The 24,217-nt window shown below is 48.5% G+C and overlaps 1 protein-coding gene across 1 annotated transcript in view; it reads right to left on the bottom strand.

Annotated features, from left to right (window-relative positions):
• The window catches only part of LOC140392842 (proproteinase E-like), a 155,142-nt gene extending 131,183 nt beyond the window's left edge, over positions 1–23,959 (bottom strand). The window contains exon 1 of the mRNA XM_072478555.1: positions 23,891–23,959. The gene's annotated coding sequence lies outside the window, so the exon portion shown is untranslated. The remainder of the gene's footprint in view (positions 1–23,890) is intronic.
• Positions 23,960–24,217: the final 258 nt, after the last annotated feature.

Here is a 24,217-nt window from a genome sequence, read left to right on the forward strand (position 1 = left end):
CAGTGAGAGCCTTTTTCCTCGGATGGTGATGTCTAGCACGAGGGGACATAGCTTTAACTTGAGGGGAGATAGATATAAGGCAGATGTCAGAGGTAGGTTCTTTACTCAGAGAGTAGTAAGGGCGTGGAATGCCCTGCCTGCAACAGTAGTGGACTCGCCAACATTAAGGGCATTCAAATGGTCATTGGATAGACATATGGACGATAAGGGAATAGTGTAGATGGGCTTTACAGTGGTTTCACAGGTCGGCGCAACATCGAGGGCCGAAGGGCCTGTACTGCGCTGTAATGTTCTATGTTCTATCTCTGTGCCCAGTTTCTCTTCCACCTTCATCTGATTTCGTCCAGTGGAGTCCTGATCTTTTCTACGAGCCTCCTCTATATGTCACCGCCCTTGTCGTCCCCTAGCAGTCCAGCCCTACCATCGTGTCCAGGAATGTGTGCATGGATCTTTGAGGGAATGCCTTTATCTCCTTGCAGAGAAAGTAATGCAGCTGCAGATACCTGAGCTCGTCCCCTTTCGGGAGTCAAAACTTCTCGGTAAGATTCTCCCAGGCCGCAAGTCTGTCATCCATGTAGCTGTCCTCTACCATCGGCATTCCTCTGTTCCCATCCTCCAACATCCCAACAATAGTGTCCATCCCTGCCGGTGCGAACTTGTGGTTATTGAACATGCGGGCCCTGTGGACATCTCGCCCAGTTTGAAATGGCACCTAAGCTGGTTCCACGTCCTTGGGATGGCTCCTACCACCGGGCTCCTGGAGTGTGTGTGTGGGGGTGCTGGGAGTGGAGCAGTAGCCAGCACCCGGAGACAGGTCCATAGGCAAGAGTCCTCCTTCATTCAGACCCAATCCATCTCCGGCTCCCTTAGCCACGCCTTCACCCTCTCTGTGTGGTCCAGCCAGTGGTAGAACAGAAGATTTGGTAGAGCCAGGCCTCCCACATGCCACCCTCATTGTAAAATGGATTTCCGTATTTGTTTTTTAAATAAATTTAGCGTACCCAATTAATTTTTTCCAATTAAGGGGCAATTTAGCGTGGCCAATCCACCTACCCGGCATATCTTTGGGTTGTGGTGGCGAAACCCACACAAACACGGGGAGAATGTGCAAACTCCACATGGACAGTGACCCAGAACCGGGGTTGAACCTGGGACCTTGGCGCCGTGAGGCAGCAGGGCTAACCACTGCCCCACCGTGCTGGCCATGGAGTTCTGTATTCTAGGCACTCTTCCCCTCCAAACGAAGGCCATGATTAATTTGTCAATATTGGTGAAGAAGGCTTTGGGGATGAAAATTGAGAACAATCTAAATACGAAGAGGAACCTAAGCCGCACATTCATTTTGATTCTCTGTACCTTCCGGCGAGCGAAAGAGGGAGCAAGTCCCATCTTTGCAGGTCCCTTCTCACCTCCTCCACCAGGAGAGATTCCATTTGTGGAGCCTCCTCTGGGTGTGGGCCACTTGGGATCCCCAGGTACCTGAACCTGGTTTGGGTTACTTTAAACGGTAGTTCCTCCAGCTCCGCTCCTCCCTCTCGGAGGTTTACCGGGAGGATCTTGCTCTTTCCCAGGTTGAGTTTGTGACCTGAGGAGGCGCCAAACTCCCTGAGGAGTCTGGTTATCTTTCCCATTCTAGCCAGGGGGTCTGACAAGTAGAGGAGCAGGACATCTCCGTACAGTGAAACTCAATGCTCTCCTGTTTGACCTAAGGCTGTAATGATGTCAGGAGCTGAGTTATCCTGATGGAACCCAAACTGAGCAGGTTATAAGACATAAGACATAGGAGCAGAATTAGGCCACTTGGCCCATCGAGTCTGCTCCACCAGTCAATCATGGCATTTTCTTTTCTCATCCCCGTTCTTCTGCCTTCTCCCAAGACCCCATGATCCCCTTATTAATCAAGAAACTATCTATCTCTGTCTCAAAGACACTCAGAGATTTGGCCTCCACAGCCTTCTACGGCAAAGAGTTCCACAAATTCACCACCCTCTGACTTAAGAAATTCCTCCTCATCTGTTTAAAAGGACCATCCCTTCAGTTTGAGGCTGTGTCCTCTGGTTCTAGCTTTTCCTACTATTGGAAACATCCTCTCCACGTCCACTCTATCCAGGCCTCTCAGTATCCTGTAAGTTTCAATGAGATCCCCCTTCTCCATCGAGTACAGACCCAGAGTCCTGAACAGCTCCTCATATGACAAGCTCTTCATTCCAGGCATCATTCTTGTGAACCTCCTCTGGACTTTTTCCAAGGAGAGCACATCCTTAGATATGGGGCCCAAAACTGCTCACAATATTCCAAATGGGGTCTGACCAGAGCCATTTACAGCCTCAGAAGTACAGTCCAGCTCTTGTATTCTAACCCTCGCGACATGAATGCTAACATTGCATTTGCCTTCCTAATGGCCAACTGAACCTGCACATTAACATTAAGAGAATCTTGACTTCGAACTCCCAAGTCCCTTTGTGCTTCTGATTTCCTAAGCATTTTACCATTTAGAAAATAGTCTATGCCTCCATTCTATCTTCCAAAGTGCATAATGAAAAAATGAAAATGAAAATCGCTTATTGTCACAAGTAGGCTTCAAATGAAGTTACTGTGAAAAGCCCCGAGTCGCCACATTCCGGCGCCTGTTCGGGGAGGCTGTTACGGGAATTGAACCGTGCTGCTGGCCTGCTTTAAAAGCCAGCTCTTTAGCCCTGTGCTAAACCAGCCCCTAACCTATAACCTAACCCCTAGCCCATAACCTCACACTTATCCACATTGTATTCCATCTGCCACTTCTTGGCCCACTCTCCTAGCCTGTCCAAGTCCTTCTGCAACCCCCTTGCTTCCTCAATACTATCTGTCTCTCTGCATATCTTTATTGCTGATTATGTACCGTCTGAGGTTGTGCAAGTGGAGGGTGTCACTGTAGAACACCAGGGCAGTAGGAAGTTTAAAATACCGATGGAAAGAAGTAAAATCAAAGGTGCCAGAATCCAACTGGACGAGAGCCAATTTCACTGATTTGAGAAGAAATCTAGCACAGGTGAAGTGAAACAAAAATAGGCCTGGGAAACAGTGACTGAGCAATGGCAGGCTTTCCGGACAATAGGCCTGGTACAAACCAAACATTCTCCCAAAAGGAGGAAATATACAGCATGCTAAGCTAGAGATTTTTGGGATACAGTCAGTGTGGTAAATCACTGTTGTACATATAGTAGGAGATGTACAGTAAGACCCTGTACTACAGGTACAGCGGTAGTCCCTGCCTGCTGGCTCCACCCAGTAGACAGAGTATAAATATGTGTGTCCTCCGTGCAGCAGCCATTTCGGCAGCTGCTGTGGGAGGCCGCACATCTTAGAGCAGGACGACTAGCTATAACCCCGGGGAAACGGGGATGTAGAGAGGGAGAACGGGACGGTCTGGAGGGCCGTCCAACTGGCCCTACGGTCCAGGAATCTCCCAGCCTCCCGCTGGCAGAAGCACCTCCCCGATGCACTGCACTCCATTCGGTCACTTCTGTGCACTGCCACTAACGACACACCCCATGAACGTCTCGTTGCCTTCCCCAGAAAGTCCACATCCGGGGTGTCGCTCCTGACTTGGCCCGCAGCTCCAGGACCTGTACTCCTCCGTAGGCACGTCCGACTCCACAAGGTGGACCCGTTGGTAGAAAGGGTGTAGTTGCTCCACGCGAACCCCCAGTATGCCCACGTAGCATACCGCGACGGCCACCAGGATACTATCCCCCTCAGGGACCTGGCACCAGAAGGTTCCACACACACACACACACACACACACCTCTGGCCCGGCTCCACCCCCCCCTCCCCCGGCGCTCCCAGCAACAACCCCCCCCAGGACCATCCATCCTCCCCCTGCCCACGCCCGAGGATGAAGAGGATTTCGGCATGCTCCCGGAGTCACCGAGGACCAGGCCAACATCGGAATCACCGCCACCACTGCATCGCTCCAAGCGGCACACCAAGGCCCCAGACCGACTAAACCTATAACTGGTTGGGGACTATCTACCCACAGAACTTCAAAAGTAAAAAAAATTTCCTTGCAAAACTGTACATTAAACTCAAACTTGCTGTATATAGTTCTCCACCACCCCTGCCGGACTCAATTTTAACAGGGGGTGAATGTGGTAAACCACTGTTCTACATATATTAGGAGATGTACGGTAAGACCCTGTACTACAGGTACAGCGGTAGTCCCTGCCTGCTGGCTCCACCCAGGAATATAAATATGTGTGTCCTCCGTGCAGCAGCCATTTTGCCAGCTGTTGTGGGAGGCCACACATCTTAGAGCAATAAAGCCTCAGTTGTATTCAACTCTCGTCTTTGTCCAATTGATCGTGCATCAATTTATTATACTAAGATTTTCAGAAGATGGACCTCCGCATCAAGCCGGATCGCCTGCAGCTGGATCCACAATCAAGCGACGCCAAAAAGGACTTTCAACACTGGCTAGCTTGCTTCGAGGCGTACATCAGGTCTGCACCAGACCCAATTCCGGAAGCTCAGAAAATACAGATACTGTACTCGAGGTTGAGCTCCAACGTCTTCCCTCTGATCCAGGACGCGCCGAACTACGACAAAGCCATGGCGCTACTGAAAGAGAATTACGCCCAGCGGACGAACATTCTCTTCGCCAGACACGTACTCTCCACTCGCTGTCAGCTCCCTGGTGAGTCCGTAGAAGATTTCTGGCGTGCCTTAATCCCACTAGTCAGAAACTGTGACTGTCAGGCCGTTACGGCCACGGAACATTCGAACTTCCTTATGCGGGACGCTTTTGTTACGGGGATTGGGTCAGATCTCATGCGCCAGCGACACTGAGAGGGGGCCACGCTCGATCTCGCAGAGACAAAGAAGCTAGCGCTATCCATGACGGTTGCCTCGTGCAATATTCAGGCCTACACCCCCAGCCGCGTGGCCCACCCCTCCTACGCATCGTGGACCCCACAGACGGCCACCCCAGCGGGGGCCTCACCCAGCCAATATGCCTGCGCCACGTGCCAAACAGCTAACCCCGGGGGTCCCCGATGTTACTTTTGCGGCCAACAAAAACACCCCCGCCAACGCTGCCCGGCCCGCGCTGCCTTTTGTAAGGCCTGCGGTAAGAAGGGGCACTTCACCGCGCTGTGCCAGGCCCGCGCAGTCGCTGTTATCACACCGAACCCCCTCGTTTACGCACAATGGGCGCCGCCATCTTCGCCTCCCCGGACCACGTGCAGCCAGTGGGTGCCGCCATCTTCCCCTCCGCGGAACACGTGCGGCCCATGGGCGCGGCAACTTTTTCAACCCCGCCACGGGCGGTGGGCCAGTGGGTGCCGCCATTTTGTCCACCCCAAGATCTCAAGGCGCCGCCATCTTGTCTCCCCTACGGCACATGGGCACCATCATTGTTCCAGGACCCATGCCCCCCGGGCACCCCATCATCCGACGACCAGCCACGTCTCGCCTCAGTCACCATCGACCAGTCTCGCCAGTACAACCTGGCCACTGCATCGACCAGCGTTAAGATCGATGGGCACGTGACCTCTTGCCAACTGGACTCCGGGAGCACCGAAAATTTCATACACCCTGATGCGATAAGGCGCTGCTCCCTCGGTACACCCCGCCAAACAAAGAATCTCCCTGGCCTCCGGATCCCACCCCGTGGCGACACGGGGGTACTGTATAGTCACGCTCACGGTCCAGGGCATAGAATTCAGCGGCTTCCACCTCTACGTCCTCTCCAATCTCTGCGCTGCCCTGCTACTCGGCCTGGACTTCCAATGTAACCTCCAGAGCCTAACCTTGAAATTCAGCGGGCCCCTACCACCCTTACTGTTTGCGGCTTGTGGTCGACCCACCTTCCCTTTTCGCAAATCTATCCCCGGAATGCAAACCCATCGCCACCAGGAGCAGACGGTACAGAACCCAGGACAGGCATCATCGAGGCCAGCAACAGCCCCTGGAGAACCCAAGTGGTAGTAGTTAAAACTGGGGAGAAACACAGAATGGTCGTGGACTACAGCCAGACCATCAACAGGTACACGCAGCTCGACGCGTACCGCCTCCCACGCAAATCTGATATGGTCAATCAGATTGCACAGTACTGGGTCTTCTCAACTGTAGACCTCAAATCTGCCTACCACCAGCTCCCCATCCATAAGGTGGACCCTCCATACACTGCCTTCGAGGCAGATGGTCGCCTCTATCACTTCCTCAGGGTTCCCTTCGGCGTCACCAACGGGGTCTCGGTCTTCCAAAGGGAGCTGGACCGAATGGTCGACCGTTACGAATTGCGGGCCACCTTCCCGTACCTAGACAATGTCACCATTGTGGCCACGATCAGCAGGACCACGATGCCAACCTTGCAAAATTCCTCCACACCACCACTCTCCTAAACCTCACCTATAACAAGGAGAGGTGCGTGTTCAGCACGAACCGCTTAGCCATGCTTGGCTATGTGGTCCAGAACGGACTTCTGCGGCCCGATCCCGACCGCATGCGCCCCCTCATGGAGCTCCCACTTCGCCACTGCCCCAAGGCCCTCAAACGCTGCCTGGGGTTCTTTTCATACTACGCCCAGTGGGTCCCAAACTATGCAGACAAGGCCCACCCACTCATCCAGTCCACCCTTTTACCCCTGACGGCCGAGGCTCAACATGCTTTGAACCGTATCAGAGACGATATCGCCAAGGCCGCGATGCACGCAGTAGACGAGACGCTGCCCTTTCAAGTGGAGAGCGACGCATCAGACATCCCCCTAGCCTCCACCCTCAACCAGGCAGGCAGGCCCGTGGCATTCTTTTCCCGCACCCTTCATGCCTCAGAAATTCGGCACTCCTCCGTCGAAAAGGAGGCCCAGGCTATCATTGAAGCTGTGCGGCATTGGAGGCATTACCTGGACGGCAGGAGAGTCACGCTCCTCACTGACCAACGGTCGGCAGCCTTCATGTTCAATAACACACAGCAGGGCAAGATCAAAAATAATAAAATCTTGAGGTGGAGGATCGAGCTCACCACCTACAACTACGAGATTATGTATCGCCCCGGCAAGCTCAACGAGCCCCCAGGCGCCCTATCCCGAGGTACATGTGCCAGCGCACAGATAGACCGACTCCGGGCCCTGCATGACAGCCTTTGTCACCCGGGAGTCACACGGTTGTACCATTTCATAAAGGCCCACAATCTGCCCTACTCCGTTGAGGAAGTACGGACAATCATCAGGGACTGCCAGGTCTGTGCGGAGTGCAAACCGCACTTCTACCGGCCGGACCGTGCGTGCCTGGTGAAGGCCTCCCGCCCCTTTGAACGCCTCAGCATGGATTTCAAAGGCCCCCTCCCCTCCACCGACCGTAACACGTATTTTCTCAGTGTGGTCGGTGAGTACTCCAGATTCCCCTTCGCCATTCCATGCCCCGACATGACATCTGCTACCGTCATCAAAGCCCTCAACACAATCTTCGCTCTGTTCGGTTTCCCCGCCTACATCCACAGTGACAGGGGATCCTCATTCATGAATGATGAGCTGCGTCAGTTCCTGCTCAGCAGGGGTATCGCCTCCAGCAGGACGACTAGCTATAACCCCGGGGAAACGGGGATGTAGAGAGGGAGAACGGGACAGACTGGAGGGCCGTTCAACTGGCCCTACGGTCCAGGGATCTCCCAGCCTCCCGCTGGCAGAAGCACCTCCCCGATGCATTGCGCTCCATTCGGTCACTACTGTGCACCGCCACTAACGACACACCCCATGAGCGTCTCTTTGCCTCCCCCAGGAAGTCCACATCCGGGGTGTCGCTCCCGACTTGGCTCGCAGCTCCAGGACCTGTACTCCTCCGTAGGCACGTCCGACTCCACAAGGCAGACCCGTTCGTAGAAAGGGTGTAGTTGCTCCACGCGAACCCCCAGTATGCCCACGTAGCGTACCCCGACGGCCGCCAGGATACTATCCCCCTCAGGGACCTGGCACCAGCAGGTTCCACACACACACACACACACACACCTCTGGCCCGGCTCCACCCCCCCCTCCCCGGCGCTCCCAGCAACAACCCCCCCAGGACCATCCATCCTCCCCCTGCCCACGCCTGAGGATGAAGAGGATTTTGGCATGCTCCCGGAGTCACCGAGGACCAGGCCAACATTGGAATCACCGCCACCACTGCATCGCTCCAAGCGGCACATCAAGGCCCCAGACCGACTAAACCTATAACTGGTTCGGGACTATCTACCCACAGAACTTCAAAAGTAAAAATGTTTTCCTTGCAAAACTGTACATTAAACTCAAACTTGCTGTATATAGTTCTCCACCACCCCTGCCGGACTCAATTTTAACAGGGGGTGAATGTGGTAAACCACTGTTCTACATATATTAGGAGATGTACGGTAAGACCCTGTACTACAGGTACAGCGGTAGTCCCTGCCTGCTGGCTCCACCCAGTAGGCGGAATATAAATATGTGTGTCCTCCATGCAGCAGCCATTTTGCCAGCTGTTGTGGGAGGCCACACATCTTAGAGTAATAAAGCCTCAGTTGTATTCAACTCTCGTCTTTGTCCAATTGATCGTGCATCAGTCAGCAATCATGCAGAGAGTCTTCGGGGGATATTGAGAAGGAAAATAAAAGGGCAATGAGAGATTATGGGAAAAGACCAGTGAGCAACAGAAAAGGCTATCCAAAAATCTTTTATAAACCTATTAAACGATAGGTAAAGGAACGAGTGGGACCATTTGGAGACAAGAAACAAGAAGAAATCTCCTCATGGAAAGCAGGTGACAGAATAGAGGCAGTGAATGAGTGTCTTTATCATAATAATTATCTTCATTAGTGTCACAAGTAGACCTACATTAACACTGCAATACAGTTACTGTGAAAATCCCCTAGTCGCCACACTCTGGCGCCTGTTTGGGTACACTGAGGGAGAATTCAGAATGTCCAATTCACCTAACAAGCATGACTTTCGGGGCTTGTGGGAGGATACCGGAGCACCCGGAGGAAACCCACGCAGACATGGGGAGAACGTGCAGACTCCACACAGACAGTGACCCAAGCCGGGAATCGAATAAAACAGGTAGAAACAAGATGCTAAATAGGTTGGCATCATTCGATGTTGGCAAGTCACCCAGTCCAGATGGGGATGCACTCTCGGATACCGAGGGAAGATAGGGTGGAGATATCAAGAGGACTGACCACAATCTTGCCTTGGGTATGGGGACAGTGTTAGGGGAATGGAGGATTGCAAAACTTAAATCCCTGTTCAAAAAAAGGGGAGAAGGGAAATGACTTTAGGGCAATCAGTCTAATGTCAGTGATGGGAAAAATATTGGAGACCATTGACAAGGACAAAATTAATTCTCATTTGGAGAAGCAAGGGTTAATAAGGGACAGTCAACCTGGATTTGCTAAAGGCTCATCATCCCTGAGTAACTTGATTGATGAAGGAACGGAGAGGGTTGATGACGTTAGTGCAGCAGCTGTTGACTATGTGAACTTCGAAAAAGCATTTGAAGTTTTTAGAAAATAGAAGTACAAGGCAATAAAGAAATTATGGTAACCTGAGTGTGTAATTTGTTAGAATCATAGAATCCCTACAGTCCAGAAGGAGGCCATTTGGCCCACCGAGTGTATGGCGTACACATTTAAAATTTGCAGATGATACAAAACCTGGCAACATAGAAAATAGGGAAAAAGATGGTAGCAGACTTCAGGAAGACATAGTCTGGAAAAATGGGCGAGCTCAAAGCTGCTGGAATAAAATGCGGGTAAGTGTGAAAATGCGGCGAGGCGGAATGTCTGAGGGGCAGTGCATTAGCAGCGAGACCCAAGGGCAGCATATTCACAAATCTTTGAAGATGGTGAGGCGGGTTGAGAAGGCAGTTCGGAAAACGGGCGGACAACTGCTTTGTAATCACGGGCATTGAATACAAAAACAAGGAAGTCATGCTGAACCTTCGCCAATCACTGGTTAGGCCTCAGCCAGAGTATTGCGTACAATCCTGGGCACCAAACTTCAGGAAGGATGTCAAGACATTGGAGAGGGTACAGGGGTTTTACCAAGATGATACTAGGGATGAGGGGCTTCAGTTGTGTGGAGATATTTGAGATGTTGCTGTTGTTTTCTTAGAGAAGAATGAGTTAAGGGGAGACATAATAATAAGTATGAACTACGAGAGGTTTTGATACCGTGATTAGTAAGCTTGCAGGTGACACAAAGGTTGGTGGAATTGCCGATAGCGATAAGGAGTTGTCAGAAGTTACAGCAGGATATAGATCGGTTGGAGACTTGGGCAGAGAGATGGCAGATGGAGTTCAATCCGGACAAATGTGAGGTAATGCATTTTAGAAGGTCTAATACAGGTGGGAAATATACAGTAAATGGCAGAACCCTTAAGAGTATTGACAGACAGAGGGATCTGGGTGTACAGATCCACAGGTCACTGAAAGTAGCAACGCAGATAGAGAAGGTAGTCGAGAATGCACACAACATGCGTGCTTTTATTGGCCGGGACATTGATTATTAAAATTGGCAAGTCATACTGCAGCTGTATAGAACCTTAGAATTGGAATATAGTGTTCAATTCTGGACACCACACTACCAGAAGGATGAGGAGGACTTGGAGAGGGGACAGAGAAGGGTTACCAGGATGTTGCCTGGTATGGAGGGCATTAGCTGTGAGGAGAGATTGGGTAAACTCAGGTTGTTCTCACGGAGGTTGGGGCGATCTGATAGAAGTCTACAATATTATGAGGTGCATGGACAGAGTGGATAGTCAGAAGCTTTTTCCCAGGTTGGAAGAGTCAATTACTAGGGGACATAGGTTTAAGGTGCGAGGGGAAAGGTTTAGAGGAGGTGGTAAGTTTTTTTACACAGAGGGTGGTGGGTGCCTGGAATTCGCTGCTGGAGGAGGTGGTGGAAGCAGGTACGATAGTGACGTTTAAGGGTTATCTTGACAAATATATGAAAAGGATGGGATACGGACCCCGGAAGTGCAGATGGTTTTAGGTTAGACAGGAAGCATGGTCGGCGCAGGCTTGGAGGGCTGAAGGGCCTGTTCCTAACCTATGCTTTTCTTTGTTACTTTGCTCTTTTTAGTGAGTAGGGAGAAATTGATTCCTCTAGCAAGTGATTTGGTAACAAGAGATCATAGATTTGTAATAATTGGCAAAGAACTGTGGGAGAGGGGCGGGGGGTGGGGGGGGGGGGGGTGGGGGGGGCTGGCGTGCAAAGCAGGAGAATTATTTTTCACACGTGGTAGCGATGGTCTGGCGGACACTACCTGACAGGGCAATTGGACATGTGTTTGAAGGGGATTAATTTTCAGGGTTATGGGAAAATGATGGGGTGTAGAATCTGGAAAGCTCATTTAAAGGGCTAGCATAGACCTGAGAGGCAGTATGGCCTGGTTCTGTGCTCTACGATTCTATCTGTGGAAATTCCATGCAAGTGAATGGCAAGTGGCTCTGCACGCTGAGTTCCTGTAGTCGCTCCGATTCAAACCCAGTGCCGTTGCTACCTGAGCCGCCATCGAGGTAATATCAACCTTAAAGGGACAGGCCAGCAATATTAAGAAAGGTTTCTGCCTGTGGCTTTTTGCATTAACTGCAGTGCTGCTGTTAACCTTTTCCAACAAGCAACAGGGGCTTTGCTCAGTCAATAACTTTTCAGTTAGACTGTCGTTTCACAATGTCAGAGCCAATGTAGTAACAGTTGTAATGTCGGAAACGTGGCTGCCAATTCAGGCACAGCAAGCTCCCACATGCAACATTTGATCGTGGCCATCTGCTATTGTGATGTTGGTTGTGGGGTAAATATTGGCCAGGGTGGCAAGGAAAGCTGCCTGCTCTTCTGCAAAATAGTGTATGAGATCTTCCATGTCTACCTTGAGGACAGGCAGAGCCCAGCTTTAACATCTGACCAGCCTATGCAACACTCTCTCAGTGCCCCACCACTAGTTACAGTCTGCGTTTAATTCTGGTAAGTGGGACTTCAATCCACTACCTCCTGATTCAGAGGCTGGAATATGCTGTAAGGTTGTTTGGTATCTCGTGAAGAAGCCTGGATGTTTGTTTTGTTGAATGTAGACCATTTATTGTTAATCCGTGAACCCATTACTGTATACATCTTCAAGATACTGCCCTGTAAGTGTGTTGTCTTCATGCTAGCTCCTTCCAAACTCAACTTGGCGTACAGCCGACCATCATGTGACTCTCTACATCACACTCTGTGCAGTATTGTTCTCCAGTCCCATATTTACTTTTGCTCTGCCCGAAAACTCTAGTACAAAAGAATCCGAACATCCGAGTCATGACTGATACCTGTGATGCTCCAAATAATGTGCAACACTTCCCTTTTCAACGATGTGACTTGCTTGGAGGTAGAGGATGAGCTACATTTACAAAGGCCGCCCAACAGTTATTGAAGAATTTTGCTTTGGTGGTTCCTAGCCTGCCGTTCGCCCACTACAGGTGAAGAATCCTCCTTCCCTCTCACCGTACAAACTAGTCTATGCCATTTTCACAAGGCAAAGACAAGACCCAAAGCGATTTCTTCCCGTTCCCACATCTTTGTTCTTCACACGCACAATTTGTACTTGTTCGTCCGCTTGCAAAATATGTAAATTACTCAATGGTGCAATATAAACACTGCCTTCCTGAAACAAGTGAATGCGTGGTATTACAATCCCAGACCAGACCCCAACAATGGCTCGGATACTGTACAGAAAACCCAATATTTTATTTTAATCTTGTAGGACTGTGAGGGAAGGATACCTCACGTCAGGAGTGATTACACGAAGAAATAGGGATTGAAAACACATTTTATGACTAACAGTATTAAAATATCTTTAACATCACACTAGAAAACAATTTACAATTACACCTAAAACAATGTCACACAATACAGTGAATACAATACCCTTAACTGCTATCTTTATTGCCACTCAAACAATAAGAAAACACCATCTCAGATCTCAATCCACTGTTAGAATATCTTTAGCACTCAGGAATACTTGCTTTACAGAGATGTTCCTTAAGAACGAGAGATCCAGGGTGGCACATGGCACAGTGGTTAGCACTGGGACTACGGTGCTGAGGACCCGGGTTCAAATCCTGGCCCCGGGTCACTGTCCGTGGGGAGTTTGCACATTCTCCCCGTGTCAGCATGGGTTTCACCCCCACAACCCAAAGATCATTCGGGAGGCAGAAGGGGTCATAGATAGCAGCTTCAGGGAATTAGTTACACCAAAGATTGGAGATAGGTGGGTAACTGTAAGAGGGACTGGGAAAAAGCAGTCAGTGCAGGGATCCCCTGCGGTCGTTCCCCTGAGAAACAAGTATACCGCTTTGGATACTTGTGGGGGGGGGGGACTTACCAGGGGTAAGCCATGGGGTACGGGCCTCTGGCACGGAGTCTGTCCCTGTTGCTCAGAAGGGAAGGGGGGAGAGGAGCAGAGCATTAGTAATTGGGGACTCTATAGTCAGGGGCACAGATAGGAGATTTTGTAGGAGCGTGAGAGACTCACGTTTGGTATGTTGCCTCCCAGGTGCAAGGGTACGTGATGTCTCGGATCGTGTTTTCCGGGTCCTTAGGGGGGAAGGGGAGCAGCCCCAAGTCGTGGTCCACATTGGCACTAACGACATAGGTAGGAAAGGGGACAAGGATGTCAGGCAGGCTTTCAGGGAGCTAGGATGGAAGCTCAGAACTAGAACAAACAGAGTTGTTATCTCTGGGTTGTTGCCCGTGCCACGTGATAGTGAGATGAGGAATAGGGGGAGAGAGCATTTAAACACGTGGCTACAGGGATGGTGCAGGCGGGAGGGAATCAGATTTCTGGATAACTGGGGCTCTTTCGGGGGAAGGTGGGACCTCTACAGACAGGATGGTCTACATCTGAACCTGAGGGGCACAAATATCCTGGGGGGGAGATTTGTTAGTGCTCTTTGGGGGGGTTTAAACTAATGCAGCAGGGGCATGGGAACCTGGATTGTAGTTTTAGGGTAAGGGAGAATGAGAGTATAGAGGTCAGGAGCACAGATTTGACGTCGCAGGAGGGGGCAGGTAGGTGGTTTGAAGTGTGTCTACTTCAATGCCAGGAGTATACGAAACAAGGTAGGGGAACTGGCAGCATGGGTTGGTACCTGGGAATTCGATGTTGTGACCATTTCGGAGACATGGATAGAGCAGGGACAGGAATGGATGTTGCAGGTTCCGGGGTTTAGGTGTTTTAGTAAGCTCAGAGAAGGAGGCAAAAGAGGGGGAGGTATGGCGCTGCTAGTCAAGAGCAGTATTACGGTGGCGGAGAGGATGCTAGATGGGGACTCTTCTTCCGAGGTAGTATGGGCTGAAGTTAGAAACAGGAAAGGAGAGGTCACCCTGTTGGGAGTTTTTTATAGGCCTCCTAATAGTTCTAGGGATGTAGAGTAAAGGATGGCGAAGATGATTCTGGATAAGAGCAAAAGTAACAGGTTAGTTATTATGGGAGACTTTAACTTTCCAAATATTGACTGGAAAAGATATAGTTCGAGTACAATAGATGGGTCGTTTTTTGTATAGTGTGTGCAGGAGGGTTTCCTGAAACAATATGTTGACAGGCCAACAAGAGGCGAGGCCACGTTGGATTTGGTTTTGGGTAATGAACCAGGCCAGGTGTTGGATTTGGAGGTAGGAGAGCACTTTGGGGACAATGACCACAATTCGGTGACGTTTACGTTAATGATGGAAAGGGATAAGTATACACCGCAGGGCAAGAGTTATAGCTGGGGGAAGGGCAATTATGATGCCATTAGACGTGACTTGGGGGGGGGATAAGGTGGAGACGTAGGCTGCAAGTGTTGCGCACACTGGATAAGTGGGGCTTGTTCAAGGATCAGCTACTGCGTGTTCTTGATAAGTATGTACCGGTCAGGCAGGGAGGAAGGCGTCAAGCTAGGGAACCGTGGTTTACCAAGGAAGTGGAACCTCTTGTTAAGAGGAAGAAGGAGGCCTATGTGAAGATGAGGTGTGAAGTTTCAGTTGGGGCGATGTATAGTTACAAGGTAGCGAGGAAGGATCTAAAGAGAGAGCTAAGACGAGCAAGGAGGGGACATGAGAAGTATTTGGCAGGAAGGATCAAGGAAAACCCAAAAGCTTTCTATAGGTATGTCAGGAATAAGCGAATGACTAGGGAAAGAGTAGGACCAGTCAAGGACAGGGATGGGAAATTGTGTGTGGAGTCTGAAGAGATAGGCGAGATACTAAATGAATATTTTTCGTCAGTATTCACTCAGGAAAAAGATAATGTTGTGGAGGAGAATGCTGAGCCCCAGGCTAATAGAATAGATGGCATTGAGGTACGTAGGGGAGAGGTGTTGGCAATTCTGGACAGGCTTAAAATAGATAAGTCCCCGGTACCTGATGGGATTTATCCTAGGATTCTCTGGGAGGCCAGGGAAGAGATTGCTGGACCTTTGGCTTTGATTTTTATGTCATCATTGGCTACAGGAATAGTGCCAGAGGACTGGAGGACAGCAAATGTGGTCCCTTTGTTCAAAAAGGGGAGCAGAGACAACCCCGGCAACTATAGACCGGTGAGCCTCACGTCTGTAGTGGGTAAAGTCTTGCAGGGGATTATAAGAGACAAGATTTATAATCATCTAGATAGGAATAATATGATCAGGGATAGTCAGCATGGCTTTGTGAAGGGTAGGTCATGCCTCACAAACCTTATTGAGTTCTTTGAGAAGGTGACTGAACAGGTAGATGAGGGTAGAGCAGTTGATGTGGTGTATATGGATTTCAGCAAAGCGTTTGATAAGGTTCCCCACGGTAGGCTATTGCAGAAAATACGGAGGCTGGGGATTGAGGGTGATTTAGAGATGTGGATCAGAAATTGGCTAGCTGAAAGAAGACAGAGGGTGGTGGTTGATGGGAAATGTTCAGAATGGAGTACAGTCACAAGTGGAGTACCACAAGGATCTGTTCTGGGGCCGTTGCTGTTTGTCATTTTTATCAATGACCCAGAGGAAGGCGCAGAAGGGTGGGTAAGTAAATTTGCAGACGATACTAAAGTCGGTGGTGTTGTCAATAGTGTGGAAGGATGTAGCAGGTTACAGAGGGATATAGATAAGCTGCAGAGCTGGGCTGAGAGGTGGCAAATGGAGTTTAATGTAGAGAAGTGTGAGGTGATTCACTTTGGAAGGAATAACAGGAATGCGGAATATTTGGCTAATGGTAAAGTTCTTGAAAGTGTGGATGAGCAGAGGGATCTAGGTGTCCATGTACATAGATCCCTGAAAGTTGCCACCCAGGTTGATAGGGTTGTGAAGAAGGCCTATGGAGTGTTGGCCTTTATTGGTAGAGGGATTGAGTTCCGGAGTCGGGAGGTCCTGTTGCAGCTGTACAGAACTCTGGTACGGCCGCATTTGGAGTATTGCGTACAGTTCTGGTCACCGCATTATAGGAAGGACGTGGAGGCTTTGGAGCGGGTGCAGAGGAGATTTACCAGGATGTTGCCTGGTATGGAGGGAACATCTTATGAGGAAAGGCTGATGGACTTGAGGTTGTTTTCGTTGGAGAGAAGAAGGTTAAGAGGAGACTTAATAGAGGCATACAAAATGATCAGGGGGTTGGATAGGGTGGACAGTGAGAGCCTTCTCCCGCGGATGGAAATGGCTGGCACGAGGGGACATAACTTTAAACTGAGGGGTAATAGATATAGGACAGAGGTCAGAGGTAGGTTCTTTACGCAAAGAGTAGTGAGGCCGTGGAATGCCCTACCTGCTACAGTAGTGAACTCGCCAACATTGAGGGCATTTAAAAGTTTATTGGATAAACATATGGATGATAATGGCATAGTGTAGGTTAGATGGCTTTTGTTTTGGTGCAACATCGTGGGCCGAAGGGCCTGTACTGCGCTGTATTATTCTATGTTCTATGTTCTATGTGCAGGTTAGGTAGATTGGCCACACTAAATTACCCCTTAATTGGAAATAAATTAATTGGGTACTCTAAATTTTTTTATTTAAAAAAAAAAGAGAGATCTTGAGCCACAGTTTAAAGGAAAGACCTGAAGCATATCAGAACCATGCAGAAAATCTAGCTGCATTCCTTCCAAAGCTGGTTCAGTTGGTTTGTTCACCTTACCAGCCATACTATTCCCCTGTCTGTAGACATTTCTTTTAACTGAACTGCATTTTGACTTCTGTTCACAGCTTCATCTAATTCACAACTGAACTGCTTTCTGCAAAATGCCTGATAACGTAGCTCCACCCAGTAACGACATCATCTCACCAAGCTGAAATCGAATTAACTCCACATGGAATGCCCTTAATCCAAATAAAACTGCAATCAGCCCAAGTTTTTATGATGGTTTAATTGCACCCCTCCCTGGCTCCCCAAACCTTTGTTGTCCTTCAAACTAGGATTTCTTTGAAAACATGACCGCAGCATTCACACACACACTAACACAGGCTTTTAAACCTTACTGCACCATTCCTACATTCATCACAGTGGCTGTTGTTCCCATCCACTGTCTCTTTAACCCAAATTAATACCATTTGGAACAGAAGGCAAGAATCGAGAGACCTGGCCACATATGTACACAAGTCCTTGAAAGTAGCAAGACATGTTGAGAAGGTTAACAAAACAGCTAAAGGGTCATTTAGTTTTATAAATAGCAGCACAGTTTACAGAGAAGTTATGTTAAGGCAAGGAAGTGAGATTAAGGCTTTTATAGAACACTGGTTTAATTCACTGGGGGTTCGTCACCAATTCCAAGCACCACAATTTAGGAAGGATGCCGAGAGCTTGGAGAGGGCACAGACAAGATTTATTAGGGTATATGTTCCACAGAATGAACTTCGGAATGGGACCAGGGATGAGAGATCTCAATGAGAGCAACTTTCCCGCTAAGCTGAATGCAAATAGGGTCAAGAAAATAAAAGGTATAGTTCCTGGCCCCACCAGAAAAGAAATATAAAGAAAAAAGTCCCTGCATTTTGATAGCACTTTTCATAACCATTGGACATCTCAAAGCACTTCACTGTCAATTAAATATTTGAGCATTGCTGAAAAAAAGAGACATGGCATCAAAGTTTTCATCCAGCACTCATCAGCATAGCTCGCAAGAATTTTCCAACTGTGACAGGGGAACAACAATTTATACTACATGGAAAGAAAGTGCTGGTTGGTTGGCTGGTGAGCTCTGACTGGCGTTGCATGCTGCATTCCCCATGGCAACGACTCCACTAATCAGCATTGCCTCAGTGCTGCACGGAAATGCTAGCCGCAGAGTGGGGCTTGCACCAGAAACCTTGTGATGCTGAGGAGAGAGTGCTCCCAACTGAGCCACAGCTGCTACACCACCTGTCCAAGGGAAATTAGGAACAGGCAGCAAACGCTGACCTAGCCAGCGACACCCACAACCTGCAAACGAATAAAAATAAAGACCGTGTCTGTACCTCACCACTAATTCCATTCTGCTCCTTGGCCACAGGCCTCAATGTCCTTTTGACCTCCTCTGTCACTAAGTCTGCTCTCTGTGACATTGACGACCTGATCAAAATGGATGAGAATGCCAAACATTTTGCAGGTTTGTATCAGCTTTTGATTTTCAAGTTATTGGCGACTGATTAATTTTGGAATGCACAGCAAGTCGCCAGGAATGAACAACCAAGTGATACTCCTATCAGGCCAGCCAGCCGTTCATGGTTTTCAAATTGTTAGTGGACAGCACCTTTAACAGAGCCAAATGTCCCAAGGTGCTTCACTTCAGCGTCATCGGGGAAAATTTAATCTGAGCCAAGGAGATGAGAGGGCCGAAGATTTGACCGAAGAGGCATGTTTATGGATCAAGGTGACTAAAATCAGGAGTCAGAAAGGCTCAGGCAGGGATTGCCAGAGCTATTGAAAGAAAGGCCACTAATGGTGGAGCGATAAAGTCATTTTTATGCAAGAAACCACAACTGGTGGAGCACTGAAATCTGGAGAGGGTTGTAGGCCTGGAGTGGTAGGGAGGGCTAAGGCCATGAAAGAATTTAAAGGATGAGAATTTTAAAATCGACTTTCTTTTCGGCGAACCAGGAGCCAACGTGTGCACCAGGAGGTGATGGGCGAACTGGACTTGGGTCTTTTGCATTAGGGCAGCAGAGTTTATGGGACGTGAGAGCCCGACCAGGATGGCTTTCGAATAGTCGAGCCCAGAGCTGATACAAGGCAGCAATGAAGTTATCAGAAGCAGGTGAGTTGAGGCAGGTATGACGAGGACCCAGTCATGAGTCCCTGGCTTTATTACAGTCCCCTATCCAATATCAAGATTCCAAGAAGGCCATGTTGGCATACAGTCTCTGTCTGTTCCCTGACTGGGGCAGAACCTGGGAATGTAGGAGGAGGAACTGACAGCAATAATCGGAGGAGTTCACTAAAGGAGTAAGACTGTATAATCAAAAAGCTAGTTGAATGAATGTAAAAGTCACATTTGAGGTCTGTATGTGATGTCATTTATTTACTGAGAACAAATCAGGTCATATTTATCTGGTGGCAAATGATTCCCCGTCTATAAATATATACACTAATAAGTAGAACTACTCGACCTATCAGAAAGTCAGAATTGATTTTTGTGAAGTTCGTGGGACAGGAACAGTTATGCATTCAGCCAAAGACATTCAGAATTATAACTACATGAACTGTTAAGCATGGATCATTTATTATCTTTACCTACCCGACTCCCTCTGCTGGTACATCTATGTATAGTAGCCTCATGTGACTAAAATTCACAATATAATTTTCAATACACTACAATGTGTTCACTTTGTAAGGTGACATTTAGTGTTCAACACTTAGAGTGTATAGCACACAGCGATGTGGCAGAAATGTATAGGAAATCTTTAAAGCCAATGGACTGAGATTTAGCAGTGTCCTGTTTTGTGACAGTTTGACAAACAATGGTAATTCATGCACGCAATTATTCCACTTATTGCAATGATTCACAATCAAATAGATTCGCGGAGAAATCAACACAGAATGCCAGGGACTTTAACAAGTCATGGGACAGTGGAACTGATGGTTACAAGTGGCTCCCTGTTCAGCAGGCCAAAGATCCTACTGGAAAGCAGGCTACTTAATCACGAGAAAAAGATCCATCTCTAAGTTGTAAATAGAGGCTTCTAAATATGCACTGATAAACACTTTCCACTCACTCTTATTCCAAGTGTTTTTCTTTTAGAAGACATTGCAGGATTGTTCACAGTTCGAAGAACATTCTAACAACAAAACCGAGGTGAAAATGGTAAATCTGGAATTGGTAGAGCTAGAGAATGTGCCTGGAGATTGTAATAATTTGTCTGGGAGGACAGAGATCTATTTGGACATCAGTGTGGGGCTCCAACCTTATAAGCAGTCCAGCGTGTACCAGGGAAGGACAAGGCAGGAACTTGTGCTTCAAGTGATTATGTTAATTTACTAGTCACCAAAATCTTAAGAAACTTAAAGAAATGTCTTACTCAAGCAGGCTAGTGGCCCAATGGGTACCGGCCACTGCCTCTGAGCTAGAAGCTCCAGGTTCGAGTCCCACCCCAGGATCTGATGGCCAAGGTAATGTGCGTTAAGAACATGACCAAACAGGTTGAGTGACAATCTGAAAGTCCTTCCAAACACGGCAACTGCTGGTGGAAAGAGTGGGTGAGACTCCTGGTTAGCCACGCTTGCTGTGAATGGCGCCCCTCAAGCAATAAACCCATAGCAACAAACTAATGACCTGTTACAGGAATTACTAGCCATGGAAACAGATGAATATCTGCCTTATTGCAGGACTGTATGTGGGAAGGGAATTGAAAAGTCTAACTCAGTCCATGCGATCCAAGAGGTCCGAGTTTCGAGGTGGGTTGGCAGTACAGTTGCTGAAATTGGTCTTTAGGCTGTGGTCAGGAGGAAGGCCAGGGCCTCTGCGCATGATTGCTAACCAGAGACTCTTGGTGCACATGTGGAAATGATGAAATAAACGTGGACCAGGAGGGGGTTCAGCTGCGAAGTTTCTCAGACTCAGACACCACATTGCCAGCACTTATTCTGCCTGTGCGCAGAGAGGACAAGATAGCCGAAACAACCAGTGCCCTGGATGACTCAGCACCTTCAGTGCTCGGCTGTCAGTCCCACGTCTCCATTGTACAACTGTCTGGGTGGCTGAACTGTGCAGCAATCAGTCTAGAATGTTCAGCGTGCCTGGGAGAAGAACGATTCACCAGAAAATTCCAACACAGAAACAGGCGATTGGGGTCAACCTGGCAATAATAATCGCTTATTGTCACAAGTAGGCTTCAATGAAGTTACTGTGAAAAATCGCCACATTCTACCGCCTGTTCGGGGAGACTGGAATGGGAATTGAACTCGCGCTGTTGCCTTGTTCTGCACTACAAGCCAGCTGTTTAGCCCACTGTGCTAAACCAACCCCTATCGAAGTTCCTCCCCCACACGAGCATCCTCTGTGCCCACCCTGATCCCGTTCTCCCCCCACAGATGCTTCCAGACCTGCGCTAAGCCAGTATTCTATTTTTCCATTATCTGCATTATTTCGCTTTTGCACTTCAAAGTCTCCCCTGCCCTACTGAAGGCTCCTGCAAAGGATTCTGCCCACATTCCTCTCTGCGTTGTTTTTATGAACTCATTTAATTTAGACAGGTTGCAATGCAGAGGAATTCAGTGACGAGTCAGCAATGACAGCGACTCCCTGAATGTGTCTGAAAGAACAGGCACAAAGATATTCAGTAGTAACATTGACAGCACCCACGCCTTTACACCCTTCGCTTACCCCCTTCTCACACACAGGCTATCCCCTGTGTCAGCACAACAGCCAAACTCTCCAAACAAACTTCTCACTGACACACATCACTCTTTCCTGCAGGAGAAGGTTCCCAACGGCTCCTGGTAAACAGAGGGGGGGGGGTTCACACAGGTTTAATGTTGGGAAGATGTTTTCTCTAATGGGAGAGTGCAGGACCAGAGGGCACAGTTGCAAAATAAGGGGGTGCTCATTGAAGACAGATCTGAGGAAGAATTTCTTCTCTCAAAGAGTGATGAATCTTTGGAATTCTTTACCCCAGGAAGCTTTGGAAGCTGACTCCTCGAACATTTTCAAGGCTGAGATCGATAGGTTTTTAATCAGGAGGAAATTACGGGTTACGGAGAGAAGGCAGGTCAGTGGACTTAGTGAGTGTTAGATCAGCCATGACCTTATTAAATGGCGAAGTAGGCTTGAAGGGCTGAATGGCCAACCCCTATTCCTATTTCTTATTGGTATTTGGCTGTAACGACTGGAGGGAGAGGCTGCCTGCTCACCTGTTATAATAAAAAGGAGCAGAGCGGAGGCTACAGCTGCTGGCAGTGCAGGAGGAAAAATCACACAGGGTTTCTTCACAACTTCCCCTCTTTGTCCCAATTCACTGTCCCTCAACCACACCATCTACCTGGCAAACTGCAGATGCGGTGAACACCTATGTCTTTTCAACCTCCGAGAATGCTGCCACCCCAAGGTCAATGGCGGGGAGGAGGTCTAAGTAGTGGGTGCCACTTCACTCAATCACACTGCTCGGAAAAATCAGAGTTTGGTACAGTTCTAACTTTAAAGGCCTGGTTAGAAGGTGATGTGGAGATGCCAGCGTTGGACTGGGATGGGCACAGTAAGAAGTCTTACAACACCAGGTTAAAGTCCAACAGGTTTGTTTGGAATCACTAGCTTTCGGAGCACAGCTCCTTCATCAGGTGGCTCACCTGATGAATGAGAAATGGTAGACAAATAATGTACAGCAAGGTCCCATTGACATCAATGTGGTTATGAACCGATAAGCTGCTTTTTAGTGAGGTTAGTTATTGGCCAGATGTTAATATCAAATAATAACCTTTATTGTCACAAGTAGGCTTACATTAACACCGCAATGACGTTACTGTGAAAAGCCCCTAGTCGCCACATTCCGGCACCTGTTTGGATACACAGAGGGAGAATTCAGAATGTCCAATTCACCTAACAGCACGTCTTTCGGGACTTGTGGGAGGAGACTGGAGCATCCAGAGGAAACCCACGCAGACACAGAGAGAACGTGCAGACTCCGTACAGACAGTGACCCAAGCTAGGAATCGCACCTGGGACCCTGGCGCTGTGAAACAACGGTGCTACCCACTGTGCTACCATGCTGCCCTGTTGGTATATGATGGAGGAATAATAAAGCAGCTTGTCTTTTACCTTCAGCAAGTTTATTCTGCATCCAGCTCGGCAGAAATACAAACTCCTTACGGTTCCCCTGTCCCAACTGCTCCAGCTGTGTCCATTTATATTCTTTTCGCGGTTGAACTAATAACCATCACCTGTCTTTAATAGGGCAATGAGCTTAACAATGTAATTGCCAAAGCACACACTTGGCTGATGCACTGACACATTAACAGCCTGTTCTTGTTTGAATAGTGCCTTGGGGTTTTTCGCGGTGAAAGGACAAACGGGGTTAAACATTTAATCTGAAAGATGGCACCTGCAACAGTGCAGCACCCCCTCAGTATGCTCAATTCTACACATCGTAACATTCTTGTTCTATCTTACCAATTTTTTGGCAATAAAAAGCATGTATTGGGAAACTATGTGCTTTTGGTGAGGATGAACAACGTCTGTGAGTTTATCAATGTCATTATGATAACCAGCTTGTTTGGTTCACATTCCAACGTTTTACATACATGGGTCACGGCAAAGATACAGAGCCAGATTCATTCCACAAAGCACAAGATCTTGTGACGATTTCTGCACAAATTAGTCTCATGGATGAGTCTTGAGCCAAAGGTGATTCAGAGTGTGTGGTATGGCACAAAAGGCTTGTTCTTGAGTGTACCATTGTTGGGAATTTTGCCCACAGCGCAGGATCGAAAATGTTTAAGGAACAACAGGTTGAACTGATGCCTTACCTGCAACCTGCAGCCACTCTGAGGAAGGCCACTTCAAAGAAAAGGCAATCGACAATGTAAGTAGCGAATGATTGCACCAACGTAAGTGTTAAAAAGCATCAGGCAAAAAGTAAGGGCTGTTGCACCAGCTGAAATCTAAGCTGATTGATGTCACAATATCCTATGTTTTCAGTAAGAATCAGACTTATTGGTGACATCAACGAATGATGCCATGACAACAGTGACTAAGTAATTCCAAAGTTCCAGTGATACAAATTAACTGCGGTAAATAGGGAGGGGTCCTTCACATCGAGACACGCACCCGCCCACCCAGCACACACATACACA

The sequence above is a fragment of the Scyliorhinus torazame genome, chromosome 16 (genome assembly GCF_047496885.1).
Source record: "Scyliorhinus torazame isolate Kashiwa2021f chromosome 16, sScyTor2.1, whole genome shotgun sequence".
Lineage (NCBI taxonomy): Eukaryota > Metazoa > Chordata > Chondrichthyes > Carcharhiniformes > Scyliorhinidae > Scyliorhinus > Scyliorhinus torazame.